The following is a 13,590-nucleotide window of genomic DNA, read 5'->3' as shown; positions in this document are numbered from 1 at the left end:
CGGTGCCAGGGGCCGGGCTGGGGACCGGCGGTGCGGTGCCGGGGGCCGGGGGTGCTCGGCCGGGGGCCCGGGGGCCGGGCCGGGGACCGTAGTGCTGGCCGGGCCGGGGGTGGTCGGCCGGGGGCCGGGGGCCGGGCCCAGGGCCGGCACCCCAGGGCCGGGGCCAGCCTGGGCCACGCCTCCTCCCCCCACACTCCCACTTACCTGCTTCAGGCTTCCCGTGAATCAAATGTTCGCGGGAAGCAGGGGAGGGGGTGGAGACTTTGGGGGAGGGGGCGGGGCTGGGGGTGGGGCCGGGGCCCCGTGGAGTGTCCTCCTTTGGGAGGCACAAAATATGGTAACCCTACTCAATAGTAAATACAGATAAACTACAAGCCTTCGACTCATCTATTTAATGAAAATTAGTGCGCACCAGGAGCTCTCATAGGAAAGGCATTTACTCTTTGAACCGAAGAATCCCTGACATCTGCTGGGAGAGCAATACAGCGGTGCACAAACAATCCAGGAAGTTTTTGGAGAGTGTTGGGGACAACTTCCTGGTACAAGTATTGGAGGAACCAACTAGGGGCCGTGCTCCTCTTGACCTCTTCACAAACAGGGAAGAATTGGTAGGGGAAGAAGAAGTGGGTGGCAACCTGGGCAGCAGTGACCATGAGATGGTCAAGTTCAGGATCCTGACAAAAGGAAGAGAGGAGAGCAGCAGAATATGAACACTGGACTTCAGAAAAGCAGAATTAGACTCCCTCGGGGAACTGATGGGCAGGATCCCCTGGGAGGCTAATATGTGGGGGAAAGGAGTCCAGGAGAGCTGGCTGTATTTTAAAGAAATCTTATTGAGGGCACAGGAACAAACCATCCCGGCGTGCAGAAAGAATAGCAAATATGGCAGGCGACCAGCTTGGCTTAACAGAGAAATCTTCAGTGAGCTTAAACACAAAAAGGAAGTTTACAAGAAGTGGAAACTTGGACAGATGACTAGGGAGGAGTATAAAAATATTGCTCGAGTATGCAGGGGTGTAATCAGGAAGGCCAAAGAACAATTGGAGTTGCAGCTAGCAAGGGATGTGAAGGATAACAAGAAGGGTTTCTACAGGTATGTTAGCAACAAGAAGAAGGTCAAGAAGGTGTGGGACCCTTACTGAATGGGGGAGGCAACCCAGTGACAGATGATGTGGAAAAAGCTGCAGTACTCGTTGTTTTTTTTTTTTTTTTTTTGCCTCAGTCTTCACAGACAAGGGCAGCCCCCAGACTGCTGCACTGGGCAGCACAGCATGGGGAGGAGGTGAGCAGCCCTCAGTGGTGAAAGAACAGGTTAAGGACTATTTAGAAAAGCTGGACATGCACAAGTCCATGGGGCCAGATCTAATGCATCTGAGGGTGCTAAAGGAGTTGGCAGATGTGATTGCAGAGCCATTGGCCATTATCTTTGAAAACTCATGGCGATCGGGGGAGGTCCCAGACGATTGGAAAATATAGTGCCCATCTTTAAAAAAGGGAAGAAGGAGAATCTGGGGAACTACAGACCTGTCAGCCTCACCTCAGTCCCCAGAAAAATCTTGGAGCAGGTCCTCAAGGAATCCATTTTGAAGCACCTGGAGGAGAGGAAGGTGATTAGGAACAGTCAACATGGATTCACCAAGGCCAAGTCATGCCTGACCAACCTGATTGCCTTCTATAATGAAATAACTGGTGCTGTGGATATAGGGAAAGTGGTGGACGTAATATATCTTTACTTTAGCAAAGCTTTTGATTCGGTCTCCCACAGTATTCTTGCCAGCAAGTTAAAGAAGTATGGGCTGGATGAATGGACTATAAGGTGGATAGAAAACTGGTTAAGTCATCAGGCTCAACAGGTAGTGATCAATGGATCCATGTCTAGTTGGCAGCCGGTATCAAGTGGAGTCCCCCAGGTGTCAGTTCTGGGGCCAGTTTTGTTCAACATCTTCATTCATGATCTGGATGATGGGATACATTGCACCCTCAGCAAGTTTGTGGATGACACTAAGCTGGGGGTAGAGGTAGATACACTGAAGGGTAGGGATAGGGTCCAGAGTGACCTTGACAAATTGGAGGATTGGGCCAAAAGAAATCTGATGAGGTTCAACAAGGACAAGTGCAGAGTCCTGCACTTAGGACGGAAGAATCTCATGCACTGCTACAGACTAGGGACTGACTGGCTAAGTGGCAGTTCAGCAGAAAAGGACCTGGGGATTACAGTGGACGAGAAGCTGGATATGAGTAAATGTTGTGCCCTTGTTGCCAAGAAGGCTAACGACATATTGGGCTGCATTAGTAGGAGCATTGCCAGCAGATTGAAGGAAGTGATTATTCCCCTCTATTTGGCTCTGGTGAGGCCACATCTGGAGTATTGCATCCAGTTTTGGGCCCCCCACTACAGAAAGGATGTGGACAAATTGGAGAGAGTCCAGCGGAGGGCAACGAAAATTATTAGGGGGCTGGAGCACATGACTTATGAGGAGAGGCTGAGGGAACTGGGGTTATTTATTCTGCAGAAGAGAAGAATGAGGGGTTTGATAACAGCCTTCAATTACCTGAAGGGGAATTCCAAAGAGGATGGAGCTGGGCTGTTCTCAGTGGTGGCATATGACAGAACAAGGAGTAATGGTCTCAAGTTGCAGTGCGGAAGGTCTAGGTTGGATATTAGGAAAAACTATTTCACTAGGAGGGTGTTGAAGCACTGGAATGGGTTACCTAGGGAGGTGGTGGAATCTCCATCCTTAGAGGTTTTTAAGGCCCGGCTTGACAAAGCCCTGGCTGGGATGATTTAGTGGGTTTGGTCCTGCTTTGAGCAGGGGTTGGACCAGATGACCTTCTGAGGTCTCTTCCAACCCTAATCTTCTATGATTCTATGAAGCCTGTTTTTACCTGTATGTAATGTGGTTTTAACAATATTTCCAAGGAAAATTGTTACAGTAAATAAATATAATTTGTTTCTGCTTTAAATTATCAGTCTGTAAACAAACTTCATTTTGCTCTTTGCCCAGTGGAGTTTTGTCTCATTTACTACATATTCGAATTAACGTATCCTGCATTAAAGATAAAATATGTTATTTGGGGGCCTTGGCAGGCCGACTGTTCAGGGCTCTACCAAATGCTTGTGCTATATCCACATGAACCATTCAGGATTGAGTTTACAGCCAGCTTGCCTATACAGTGATGAAAGCAGGAACAGATAAAATGTGGCTATTTAGTGGAAGTGTATGTCCGGGGGAGGTTGTTTTCTCTCCTACATACACTGTTGAATTGTTTAATTTGAGAAGGGGATAAAAACCTACCCAAATCCCTAGTGTATCCTTAGTAAAGCATTTGATACTGTTATTCTTTAGTAGAATTGTATGGAGAACTGTAATAAACAAAGGGTTTCAGTTCCTTGAGTCTTGCTGAACTGAGCTCAGCACAGCACCCGGCAGAGGGGACAAAAGTGGCTTAAAGACAACTTTGTGTTTCTCGTCCCCCATATACATAAGTACACACCCCTCGGGAGAGCCAGGGGCTGGTTTGCAGCAGCCTCAGGGTTCTGCCTCCGTGAATGCAACTGCAGGATAAGAGCCTGATTCCTTACTAGAGCGTATAACGTACTATGTAGGGCCATGTGTTTGAACCAGTCATTTAAATAAAATAACTTTCTTTTTTAAAAATTGCTAATTCCATAAATATTTATTTCAGTAAGGTCTGGCCCAGAGGATCTCTACTGAGGTCAGTGGAGTTATGTTGATTTAGGCCAGCTGGGGATCTGGCCCTTGGTAAATTGAGTATAATGCCACATAATTAAACCAAATTTATATCACATAATAAAATCCATCATTTATGGCATTGGCAACTCATGGCTGTTCATTTGCAAAATACAGGGTTTGCTAACTTACTCACCATTGCCAATAGCAAGTGCCCCAAAATCCTGAGTCAGGCCCCGAAAAATCATGAGATTGGTCCAAAAGTAATACATTTTGGATTCTTTTTTATTTCAATTGTTTTCCTATTAGGGCCACAGTTTCAAGCTTTTGTCTTCACATATGAGGGCTAGAAACACAAATATAAGGGCTAAAAACACACTTTTTCCTAGATTGAACCTCAGATTCTGATATAATCACATGACTCCAGGAGCTGGGCTTTAAGGAAAACACCAAATATTGCCAGTCTTGTGATGAAAGCCCAAGAGTTGACAACACAGTTTGCTCTGCATGGTTTCTCTTCTTTTAAGAGCAAGTCATGCGATGGGGATGCTCTCTTTCTCTATTGACTATGTGAGTTTATTCCTATGGTCCGGATTATGTACCTGGGTTATACACAAAAGATGAAAATCTCATGACTCTCTCGGCCAGATAAGTAAAGGTCATAAAATATGCACTAAACAAAATGCCACCTTAATAATAAAGTGTATTACTCAGAATATTTAGCCCTGCTGGTGCAAATCTGCTGTGTCTAAGATCAGTGGGGCATCATAGGAAATTAGTGGGAAATAAAATTAAGAGGGCATTGAAAGTTAGGAGAAAAATAAATTGTTATGAGCTATAAAATTGGTCTCTGTAGTAGCCTGCTGTAATATTAGATAATGGGCTAGAACAGCTTACACGGGATGCAGTGACTCAAATTGAGATTTGGTCAGCAACAAATAAGATCATAGGTCTAGAAGGATAATTGGTATCTTCAAACCATTCACTTTTGATCATTGGTACCTAGACAACTGTTTGTCATATACACATGAGCCAAATAAAAGGATTTTCTTGTCTTTTTCTAAACAGCCTGCAGGGATTATTGATTGGTAAGAACAGCCTGATTTACATGTAAATAAATTATAGACACTGGCCAATGACAATTTGAACTGTCCAGATGCAATGGCTTTGACTTGCTGACATCACTGCTTCATTAGCATGCAGGAGATGAGAGCACTGCAACAGTAAAGATTCTGGCTGAGCTATCAAGCTGGCAATGATTCTCGATGGGCTGCATCTTTCCTTGTTAATGTCTTGTGCTTTGGACAGCAAATGGAATCTACTCTTGCTGCCTCTAAGGGTCATTTACCAAAGCCAGCGTTGGGGGGTCTGCTAAAAGCATTTGGATGGCTGGAAGAGGATATGGTAGGGAAAAAGCAAAACGACCAAGCTGGAATTCTGAGGAAGGCAATGTAAGCTATAAAGCCCATCCAGACACAGGGCAAAAATCACACTTTTCCCGCTGATGGTTTCCACAGCACATTTTCTTTCAAGCAACAGTATGTTTTGTGTGTGTCTCTTCTAAAAGGCTTTTGCAAAATCCTGCTGCTCATTTCAAGAAGGCTCCTACCAGTGTATGCCACACAGTTTTGAGAAAGAAAACAAGATGTTTTATCACACTGCAGTGCTGTCTGTGTTCTTGGTAGCAGCATATCACTGGAAAGTAAACTGTAAAAACTAACATAGCAGAACAATTTAGTGGATCCTCCTCCTCTCCCCCCCCCGACTGGCATAATCATCGGTGAGAATAGGTAAGAAATGACCTTTTATTAGCAACTTTTATTTTGTTATGTATTTTTAGAGAGACGCTGAAGCATGTGGGGAGGGGGGCAGAGCGGCTAGGCAGCTATGCTATGTGTACATGTAGTGATGTGATAACTTTGCTGATATACTGTTATCGGTACCCGTTAGAGATTTTTTTTAAACCTTGCTGTTCTTGCTGTTTATGAATGAAAAAGGTTAATTGTTAAATTGACGTTTACAGCTGCAGGAAGTCAAAGAGAAATGCTTCAGCGTCATTAACATGTTTTTCATTTTAAAAATAATTATGAAAGGTTTTAAATAGAAATACATGCTGATCTCTCATTGGTAAATTCAGCTTCAGGAAGTCTGGAAGCATTGGATATTTTAAGCAAACTATACAGTATAGGTTTCTAGATGAGACATTACAATTAGGGGTATTTGTTTTATTATTTTACTGACATAATTCTGAAAACAGTTTGCAAATATTAATCATCCTGCATCTTTGTTATACTGCCAGAACACCTACTCTGTAGTTTGAGCTAGCCCTTAAACCAGGACATTATATTCTCTAGTGTAATTTTCTTTTAGTAGATTCTTCTTTATATTCCTTTAAGTAGCCATTTGTGACATAGAGATGACCTGTGACTATGTAAAGATTTTAATCCAGTTACTTTTTTGTTTTGTAGCCATGATTCCTGAGCTATACTAAAGACTGATTGATCCTTTATGAACCATTGAGGATTAGCGTTGGACAGAATAATGCCAGAATAATTATTCACACCAGATGCAGTGTCATCCTTTTAGTTTTAGCTCTGTTGTCTTGTACCTTACCCTACTCATTTTTATTCAGTGATTATTTTCACCTACTGTGTGAGTGCTTAAATGTCTGACCTCAGTGTGTTCTATTTATAAGGCTATTGACTTGAATCTGTGGCGAAGATTTATTCAGTAAACTGTCTGCAGTTAACAAGATTATATTTTGCTTCGTGTTTCAATCTTCTCCTGTAGTTTGTTTTAAACAACTTTATTGAACTTAACAAAATGAAATGGTTTAGCCTGTTTCCTTCAGACAGTATTTGCCAGAGTTAGCCAGCATGCACAAAAAGGTGATAGCATTCACAGATGGGTCAGTAATTCTGGTAAGCCTCTATTTCTTAGTGTGACATTGCTTATAATATTTCTGCGTATTTTGTGTGTTGGTCAAATTTTCTTTCTTTGGAATATTGAGTCCAGGGTATGTTAAAAGGGAACCATGTTTACTGCCTGCCTGCTACACACCCAAGGCTATAAATATCCTTTTAAATCAAAAATAGCACCATGGAGACGTCATAGTGCAACAGCTTTAATTTAAAATAGAACTGACAGAGTTCATTATAAAAAATGAAATCTAGAATGTGATGGTACACAAGGGAGGGCCAATGAAATAACTTTGGAGAGGTCCGTATTATGCAAACTTACAAATAAAGGACTGCGTATGCTGGCAAGGCCACTGTTGTCTGTCTGGAGCTCAGTGAGTGCTGTGCTCAGTTAGAAATTAAAGGATAAACCCTGGTAGAATCAAACATTGGGAAGCAATCTTCTCCCTTATTTAAGCGATATAAAGACATCCTTTGAGACTGGACTACAGCGCTGTATCTTGCTGAGCTGAAAAGCAGCCGAATGGTGTAATTAAAAATGTCAAAAGATAACCTATGGTACAGTGCAAGCTTTTCAAGGGACACTGATGTTTTAATGACTGAGAGCTCTCTTGGGTAGAGGGCTGTGGAATTAAAACGAGAATGAGCGTTTAGTAAAGGATTTCGCTGAGTCTTCATTCTGTAAGTCTGATGCTCTCAGTGCACTTGGAATGAGGTTTGTAGAGCCCAGACAATGGCGTGTTTGGAGTTGCCATTATGCGTTTGAAAGGGTCTGTTTAGTTCATAAAAAGGTTAGGAACTGTGTTTGTGCTGCCATATGGGAAACTTCAGTAGTGATGCCAGTCACAAGGGGGTCAAAACTCATGAGTCAGGCCCCTGAAAAATCATGAGATTGGTGTAAAAATCATGAGATCTAAACAATAATAATACCAATAGTGGGTGAAATCTTGGCTCCATTGACGTCAGTGGGAGTTTTGCCATTGATTTCACCAGGACTAGGATTTCACACCATGATTTTTTGGGGAAGGGACATGGGGGGTATTTGCCTTCTGGGTTTGAGCCTTTCAGGATCACATTTTCAAGCTTTTCTCCACAATTTGAGGGCTAAAATCTTATTTTTTTTTTTGATGAAAGATGGTTGTCATGTAATCGCCTGACTCCAGAAGCTGGGGCTTGAAGAAAACACTAAATGGTATGAGATTAATGGTAAAATTGTGAGTTGACAACCTCCCTCCGCTATGGGTAGTTTATATAATTTTTTTTCCATGGGAAAGGACTGGCTCCCACAAACCATGTGTCTTCTGGGTGGCTGACTGGGACTCAGGACACCTGGGTTCTATTCTTGTCTCTATCTCTGGCCTGCTGTGTGACTTTGCATACATCAGTTTGTCTCCCCGTGTCTGAGTTTCCCTACATGTAAATGAGACGCAGTGATACTTAATGTCCTTTGCAAGTTGCTTTGAGGTCTATGGATGAAAAGTGCTGTGTAAAAGTTGCATATTTATCATTGTTACAAGTTCCTCATCTTTATCCAGCATATACTTCATACTTATTGTCACAGTTTGACTCCTGGGTGTATGAACAAATCAGAACATTCCTATTCTGAACTCACTCTGCACTGGTGTACAGGATTACACAAGGTACGAGGTGCTGCAGAATCAGGTCTTGAGCTTTCATACATTCATGGGTTTTGTTCTTGGTTCTGCTGCAGTAGTGTAGAAGAGGTTATAAATAAGGCACAAATAGTCCCAGTGCATAAAGGGTTTCCCCAGACTCTCTGCTCCAACTATTCTTGGCTAGGAGGCCGTAAGTAGCAGAACATAAATTAAGGCAGCCTTGAGGCTGCTCTAATACGTGCCAGGGACTGTGCAGTCCCCCAGTAAGACGTAGAATCCACGGGAGCACAGTGGTGGTTTAAGGATAACTTTGCCCCCAGCCTTCTCTGTTCTAGTGCTCAGTTGAAGAGTAGAGCAGTGAGGGACTCCTGTCTCTTTCATCCTTTGCATGAATTGAAAGACATAATTCACAGTGAAAACAAGCTAACTGAAACATCATTTCATATTGTCAGTTTCAGCCAAACACAGGTTACCTCCTCAGCAAAAGGTCTCTTAAAATAGATTTAAAAGGGGGACAATGTATTTTTTCCCCTTTCCATAAAATAAATCACAGGTGAAGGGATTTTGCTGAATTTTTTTTTTCTTTTAAATAATAATTTCTTGCTTGGTCTCAGACCAGGAGAATTTCAGCCAGAAAGGGGAATTTTTCAGAGAGTTATCAACACCTAGACAGGAAGTTATAATTAAGCTTGGCAAAATTCAATTTTTATTTTTATAATGTTGACAACTGCTATCAATGTTTCTATTTAAACCTTTTTTTTATTTTTACAGATTTAAATGTTCACAGGTGTGCAAAATTATGGGTTTTAAGCATTATTTTCTATTTGTTTTAATTTAAATTTCCCCAGTTGCGGGAAATATCGAGGAGCATCAGACAGTAATTATTTAATGATGGTAGCTGATGAGATTCAAAAATTAAAGCTTAATAACCATTAAAACACAAATTGTCGACATCACATGTCAAAATATACAAAGTAAATATCCGTAAATGCTAATAAGGTCTCAAGCAGCACTTTTCATTTCTGTAAACGGCAGTTGTTATCGATGGAAATATTTTGTCCTTGGTTTGTGTGTGTGTGACGAAATTGATGTATTCCAACATTTACCAATAAAAATCTTATATCCTAGTTATAATGAAAGACTGAACATAAGCTTAGCTGTAACATAAGCTGCTGTTGCCATTATAAAAGTCACAGGGAATTAAATCCAGGGAACATGAAGGGTATGTCTTACATCCCCAAACCAAGGACATTTAAAGTTTACAGTGAAAATACAGCCTGTCACTTGTTGTCATCCTGCTTTGTTTTTCTAGGAAGAGAAGGGCAGCCCATGCAATGCAAATCCTGTCTTGAGATGTGCAGCTATGCATGATCTCTGGTAGCCACTACAATTATTTATATATTACCAGGATGCTTTTTCCTTCTGTTAGTATTTTAATATACACTCTACCCCGATATAACGCGATCCGATATAACACGAATTCGGATATAATGCGGTAAAGCAGCGCTCCAGGAGGGCGGGGCTGCGTGCTCCGGCGGATCAAAGCAAGTTCGATATAATGCGGTTTCACCTATAACGCGGTAAGATTTTTTGGCTCCTGAGGACAGCGTTATATGGGGGTAGAAGTGTATATAGATGATGGTGCTCTTCAGAAAACAGTAAGGCAAACGGCATCACTTTCCTGTGGTGCACTGCAGTTGCTTTGCCATTTAACTCCTGGACCTACAACATCCATCACTCCATAGTAGGAGGCGCAGAGTGAATGTAGCAGCACAAAGGCAATCTCACCACCCCTGGCTCCTGACGTAGGGAATTAAGGCTTTAGTGCTCCTGCCCACAGATAATGCCCAGCTGCCATACTGTTCCTTTGTCAGTGGCTGGTGCAAGTTAGAACTTCAGGGGCAGGCCCAGGACCAGCTAAATGTAAAGGTTGCTTAGAACATCCTGGTACCCCCGTGTCCTAAGCTGCCCTGGGTGCTCTGCTGCCATTGCTGATTGTCTTAGAACCATAGACTATCAGGGTTGGAAGAGACCTCAGGAGGTCACCTAGTCCAACCCCCTGCTCAAAGCAGGACCAACCCCAACTAAATCATCCCAGCCAGGGCTTTGTCAAGCTGGGCCTTAAAAACCTCTAAGGAAGGAGATTCCACCACCTCCCTAGGGAACCCATTCCAGTGCTTCACCACCCTTTGTCTTTGTTGTATATTTTTGTTGTACAGGTGCCAAATTTTTGAGCTTGCTTTTCACTATGGCAATCAGTGTGCGTGCGTCATGGTGGCCACCAAAGCAAAATGAATCCCACTGTGAAGAATTACTATTTAAGGTGTCAGCCATGCAAACTCATTAGAGGACATAGTGGTTGCAATCGTAAGGCGCCCTCTGGACTTCAGTGGGAGTCCTCACTGTGGTAAGCAACTCCTCATGCTAGTAAACACAGCCAAGTCGTGTCTGCAGGAGTCCATTTGTAACCAACAAGCTGCACACTGTGTGACAATTGTACTGATTGTTACCTGGCTTCAAAATGGTTCCAGGCCGTAGAGTTCACACTGTCCTCTGTCACTCTGCCTGAGCAAACCAAAAAAGCTCGTTCAACTGCCTGAAGCGGTTATTGGGTAATTCAAAAATGATCATGTCTGAATATGTGTGTTCTGAGGGGCTACAGGGCGGTTTGGCACAGGAAGGGTTTGCCCATTTTTTTCCCTAAATCAAATTCCTTGTTTCATGAACACTCAGTGCTATGGAAACCACAGCTTGCTGGCTGCTTTTGCAACTCGAATTTCCTAAAGCAGAGGAGTGGTAGCTTTACTTCTGCTTCCTTGTTCAGGAAGACTTACGATACCCCTTTGCAGATAAATACTCGACGTCTATACCATTTAAAACCCAATTGTACAAATGGACTATTGTACATGTTTATTAGCTCTTTCTTCTACTAAGCGATAGTGTCATACTAATGAACAACCGAAGGATGTGTGAAGTCAAAGAAATGTTTTGTCCAAAAACGACCCGTTTTGTAGCTGAAGTCTGTGGTCACTTTGGAGCGTTCCAGCAGAGGGGTGGATAAGAGCTGTGAGAGTTTGGTACCAAGTACAGTGTCAGAATGCAGTTGGAAAAGATTGGAGGGGGATCAGGAGGGATCCAACATTTCTGGTTGGCAGAACTCAAAGGGTCAATGCATGGTTCAAGTTGGCAGCTCTTCTTTTGATCTCTCATGTGATACTCCTAGGCCGATTCTACTGATCAGCCATTTAAAAATCCTGTTTCAGTTTTTGCCCTTTACCAGTGCAGCACATATTTTGTACCAGATCACTATAGGAATCACGTCAAAAGTGCATATAAAAGTGTACAGAAAGAGTTGTGCTAATTAGAGAGATCATACAATTCGCTCACGTAAAACATTATTCAGGGACACAAACTACAACTGTTTAGAGCAAAATAATCTCTCTGGGCTTTGATGTAGCTGAATTTTATAGCGGTGAAGTTGGAAGCATCCTGGATTTATACAGGTGAACCTCAAGGTGCATTAGGACAATAGACTTGAAGTTGACTGCATGCTGGAGTTTGAACACCCAGCCTCTATGTCAATATCCAGAGGATGATTTGCTTCCAGCCCTGTGGATTGAACTGCCGAGCTCAGTTGTGAAACCTGTTGCCATCCACAACTGCAGGGTTAATGCAGCAATATTCAAAATCCCTCTGTCTGCGGTGTCAAGAGCAACTGCAATGGTAATTCTTGGCACTGCGTTTCCACTGGGCAGACTGCCAGCTCCTTTCTTGGCATTTCTGTGTCAGTCCCTGATACCTCAGAATCTTTCGTTCCAGAAGGGTACTGAGGAGCGACTTTGTACTTTATGGTGACCGCAGTGTGGGATCTGGCCTCAAGTTGGCTATGCTAATGTCCTAAATGCCACACATTTATTTTTGTATGCTCTCCTGGTACGTCTTATGTATGAATCTTCCTCAGTCTCTCTGCCATAGACTTTTGCAACGTTAGACCTCCATATTTGACAGATTATTTCTATGCAGCCAGGCCAGGCTACAGACAGGAAATTTCACTGGGCACAACCCAAAGGGTGGTATTTGTTTTTTTAATATTACTCAAGTTGCTTAAACAAAGCCATATGGAGTGAGGTACGAACCCCAGCAAAACATTCCTTACGTTGGTTTGTTTAGAGTCTTCTTGGTTGCTCCTTCACTATCTGGGTGCACTGTTACAAGCACAGGCAATAGTGAAATCCATGTCAAAAAGGGACATTAGAACAGAACCAACCGCAACTCAGAAACCACAGACAGAGCTTGCAGCATGTGCCATATCCAGCACTGGTGGACCTACAAGGAGACATGAGTTCCAAAGCCCAACCACTTTGCCCTCAGCCCTCTCTCATTTAATTCACGGGGGCTAGTAGCTGGAGCATCTGTTAGGGACTAGGATGCAGGTGGACTGACCTAGTGGTCAGAGCAGGAGTCAGGTCTAGTGGGTGGAAAAGGCATCCAGGGGGAGGAACGAAGCCAAGGGTCTGCACCAGAGTCAACTGCCAGTTACCAGAGGCGGGGCTCAAGCCAAGAGTTGAAACCGGGAATCAAAACTAAGGGTCCGAGCCAAGGGTCAAGCCGGAGTCAAGGGTCAGTAGTTGGAGACCAGGGTTAGAGCCAGGACTGGTCACTGAGGGTTGGAGTGAGGCATAGGGGCAGGAGGGAAAGGCAAGGATCAAGCATGGAGCAGGTGTGTGGTGGGAACAGGAGCGAAGGCAGGAGTGAGGCAGATGAAGAACAGGAACAGGGTTGGGTCCAGTAGTCAGGCACGAGCAGGGTCCAATGCAGCCACAACAGGAAACCACCTTGTTGCTCAGACAAGCTTCCTGTTCCTCCTCCTGGCTTAAATAGTGTAGTTGGACCAATTGGTGGAGCCGGGCGATCCTCCAATCAGAGCACCCATGGGTGGTGCCTGGGCTGGGGCTATAACCCTGATAGTAGCTTCCCAGTTCATCTGGTTCCAGTAGCCATTGGGCGGATGCCAGGCTGTGGCAGCTGTCTGGGACCTCCCAAGCCTGGGTTCAAGACCTGGGACATCACAGCACCTTGGACGAAGGCAACTACCGTAGTTTCACACAGGGAGAGAGGCAGCTTCTAACGCAGCCGGGACCAGAGCCATTTCGAGCTCTTCAGTTCAAACCAACCCCTTAAACTTCGCTTGGAAATCAGCTGGTAGCCAGTGTAACGTGCTGTCTGCTGACAGGCTCCTTAGCCAGCGGACTGCCGCATTCAGTAATTGGCCGTGATTTCTGAATAGCTTGAAGGTGAAAGCTCGTCGTGGTAACCCAATCTCGAGGTGGCAAAGACGTGGGTAACCGCAGCAAGGGACACATC

The 13,590-nt window shown here is 43.8% G+C and overlaps 1 protein-coding gene across 2 annotated transcripts in view; it reads left to right on the top strand.

The window, feature by feature from the left end:
- PRICKLE2 (prickle planar cell polarity protein 2) overlaps positions 1-13,590 on the top strand; it is a 106,968-nt gene that overhangs the window by 28,400 nt on the left and 64,978 nt on the right. Inside the window, exon 1 of one of the 2 annotated variants that reach the window (XM_034775583.1) lies at positions 4,804-5,482. The exons of the other annotated variant lie outside the window; for it this stretch is intronic. The gene's annotated coding sequence lies outside the window, so the exon portion shown is untranslated. Of the gene's footprint in view, positions 1-4,803; positions 5,483-13,590 lie in introns of those variants that run through there. 2 annotated transcript variants of the gene reach the window in all.

This window comes from Trachemys scripta, chromosome 7 (genome assembly GCF_013100865.1).
Source record: "Trachemys scripta elegans isolate TJP31775 chromosome 7, CAS_Tse_1.0, whole genome shotgun sequence".
Lineage (NCBI taxonomy): Eukaryota > Metazoa > Chordata > Testudines > Emydidae > Trachemys > Trachemys scripta.
Note: the sequence above shows the minus strand (reverse complement) of the source record. Positions and strands in the feature narration are given on the sequence as shown.